This window comes from Musa acuminata, chromosome BXJ1-1 (genome assembly GCF_036884655.1).
Source record: "Musa acuminata AAA Group cultivar baxijiao chromosome BXJ1-1, Cavendish_Baxijiao_AAA, whole genome shotgun sequence".
Taxonomy (NCBI): Eukaryota; Viridiplantae; Streptophyta; class Magnoliopsida; order Zingiberales; family Musaceae; genus Musa; species Musa acuminata.
In genome coordinates this window covers 29892501-29896171 of record NC_088327.1, presented here as the reverse complement: position 1 = coordinate 29896171, position 3671 = coordinate 29892501, and positions in this window count along the sequence as shown.

Here is a 3671-nt window from a genome sequence, read left to right as displayed (position 1 = left end):
CTCCCATCCCTGGGTAAAATACACAAGCACAGAGAGATTAAAAGTGAGAAAACACTACTGTAATCTCTAGAATTTTCCTCCTCTAGCTTAAGTGTTAGAATTCTATTTAAGAGAGGAGAGTGAGTGCTTGTAAGGGTTGTCTCCTAAACCCAGTAAAAGGAGAAGAGGGGTGTAAGAAGGAAGTTGATCTTCGCCTAGTATAGGAAGATTGTTAGTGGATGCCGGTGGCCTTGACGGAAGAGGAATCGGAGGAGTGGATGTAGGTCACGATTGACCGAACCACTATAAACTCTCATCTTCTCTGGTTTACATTTTTCCTGCTGCTTACCGTACTGCAAACCTTCATGTGTGCTTTACTTCCTCATTACTTTTGCTGCACTCATTTATGAACTCGCTTTCAAGTTAAGTTTCCGAAAACGGTTTTACGTCGGAAATGATTTCATCGTATGAAAGCAGTTTTAAATCATTGAAAGTTTTCCACTGTACTAATTCACCCCCCTCTCTTAGTGCTCTTGATCCTAACAATTGGTATCAGGGCCCGGTATTTCTCATTTCGGATTTACACCCGAGAGAAATGGCTCTTTTTGGCTTTCAAGAGGGCTTATCGGTTGTTCGTCCATCGTTGTTTAATGGATTGGACTACACTTATTGGAAAACTCGAATGAGAGTTTTCTTGATTTCTATGAATTTGGATTTATGGAATATTGTTGAAAACAGTTTTCAACTTCCCTCTAAACCGATGAACAAATGATCGGATTTGGAGAAGAAGTATTTTTCTTTAAACGCAAAGGCTATGAATGCCTTATTTTACGCTTTAGACAAAAATGAGTTCAATCAGATTTCTACGTGCGAAACGACTTTTGATATTTGGCAAACATTTGAAATCATGCATGAGGGAACTAGTAGAGTCAAAGACTCGAAAGTTAATATTTTATTACATGATTTTGAGCTTTTTCGAATGCAACCAAGCGAGACTATAGGCAACATGTACACCCGTTTCATGAATGTCGTCAATAATCTAAGAGTTCTTGGTAAATCTTTTTCGAATTTTGATCTCATAAGCAAGATCTTAAGATCCCTTCCAAAAATGTGGGATCCTAAAATAACCGCAATACAAGAGATAAAAATTTAAATAATTTTGCATTAAAAAAATTAATCGGGTCATTAATGACCTATGAAATGACACTTTTGGAACATTTTGAACCCGATGAGCACTTGAACCACCTTCCAAAGAATATGAAGGATTTGGAACTCCGGACAAATGAATACCACTTGAGCGATGACTCAAGTGATGAGGACAATGATGAACTTGAATTTCAAACACTAAATCTTAATAAGTTTATTAAACAAAAATCTAAAATAAATAATAAACTTGAATGGAGAAATAGGCCAAAGAAAAGGAAGGCAACCAAGGATGAATCAAGAACTTCCAAAGGTGAAACGACGAATTGGGCTTTGACAGGCTTTGAATACAAAGTAAGCAACTCAACTCTCTTGAATTATTTTGAAAGTACTTGATGCTTTCATGATGTATTTTTTTTTTAATTTAGAATTAATTTTCTTAAAAATTACATATTTAAAAATAAAAATATAAAAATTATGATCATGCTAGTAATTTTGAAAATGATAATATTGCATATTTTATGATAAACAAACAAAATGATTTTGATTGAAAATATGAAATCATGGTTAAGAAGTAATAATGTTTATCATGTTGATTTCCATTGTTATTTCTCAATTTTTAATGAAATCATGTTTGATTTGAAGTAATGCATAAAGTTGTAATGAAAATATTGAAATTTTGATATCATGATTTGACGATTTTGTGCATGAGATTTTAAAGTTATACATGATGATTTTTGTGGTTTATTGATCTTGATGGTTTTTATGATGAAATTCATTTTTCGATCCTAAATGTTAATGCATGTTTTTATAAATAAAAAAGGCATGCTTCTATGAAATAAATCACATAAATGGAAATGGCTAAAAGGGGAAAAACATGTTTCTTGAAAATTCTTTTTCTCTATCTTATTGATTTTGATGAATCTATTTGATCATCTTTTTATGAATTTCTTGAAAATAATTTTGAATTGATGATTTGAATTTGAATGAATTTTTATCCAAATCATGATCTTGGTTTATTGGATTTATTTGAGATCTACTTTGTGAATCAAAATCTTATATCTCCTACGTCTTCTTTTACCATTTCCTAAAGAGGAGATCTATAAAACTAATTATGATCTTGATAATTATGTTTTGAAACTTTATGTAAGTCAAGATCGTTCACCATAACTTCTTGCATTTTATTAAAGAAATTATTTAACTAAATCATGTCTTTTGGTATTTACATGATGCTTAAGATTTTATCCTTCATGACATGATGTGATTGCATTTATGGCTTGTAAGCCTTGAAATGATTAAAATATTTTACACTATTTTGCTTTTCTCCTCTTCTTTCTTGTTTAAAATGATAAAATGGGGAGAAATTTTGATCATGCATGGTAGGATATAATTGCTATAATGAGAATTTTATACTATTACATGCCTTAATAACATGTTGGAAATTATGTGTTTTGGATACAAAAATTTCCATGATGATGAGCATGTTTTATCTTCATGATTGTGTTTGAAAATCTATAGCAAAACCATGTCTGAATACATGAAAGTGTTAAATTTTATTTTCGGATTTTCTTGATCCTAACTTGATTTAGTATTTCTCTTATGGACTTAATGTAGCTTTCATAAGCATATGTCATATCGAGTTTGTTTCATATCATTGATTTTTGACATATGTAATCAATTAACAAATGCATCTCTCATAGACTTATCATGTGAAAAATATTTTTTTTTCGAAAAATGGATTTGACGAAATGATTCCTTCTTATGAATTCCTTCTTGAAAAAGGAAGATCTTTTTTAACATTTGCAAGGATTTGATTCACATACATATCTTGATCCTTGCAAAAATAGTTTTGATCCTTGCAAAAATGAAAATAAATATTTGTTTCATGTTTGATGATTTTACATTTTAATAATATGCATGATGAGTTGCAGTGATGATTGATTTATTTTTAATATCATGGATGATATGCTCATAATGATGATTGATTTATTTGTATCATGCATGAAAAATGAAATGTATGGTTTTGAAATGTGCACGTTTTAATTTGAAAATATAATGATGCACAGATAAGATTGATACTCACCTTTGTCATAATCTGAAAATTGATATAAGAGTCTTCTCTTCTTTTTGACAATGACAAAGGGAGAGCAAGAATTTCTAGCGTGGACATCATGAAAAGAGGCAAACTAGCTAGCTTGCACAATTCAAGACGAAAGCAAAAATTCCACTTCTCAAAAGAGAAGAAATTGGTATCTTGAACATCACCGATAATTACTAGCTTGAAATCTCAAGAAAATGCAAAAATGTTCTATCTTGCCTATCTCAAGATGCTAAACATGCTAAATTTATACTTTGCAATGAAAACAAAATTGCGAGCTCAAACATTGCAAAGGAAGCAAAAATTTGCTAACTTGCAAACTTGCATATTTCAAGAAGCAAGAGTTGCTTTCTTGAACATCTCTAAATTGCTAGCTTGCATGATGTAGAACTTGCTATCTTGAACATTACCAAAAGTGCTATCTTGTATACTGTAAAACTTGCATATATAA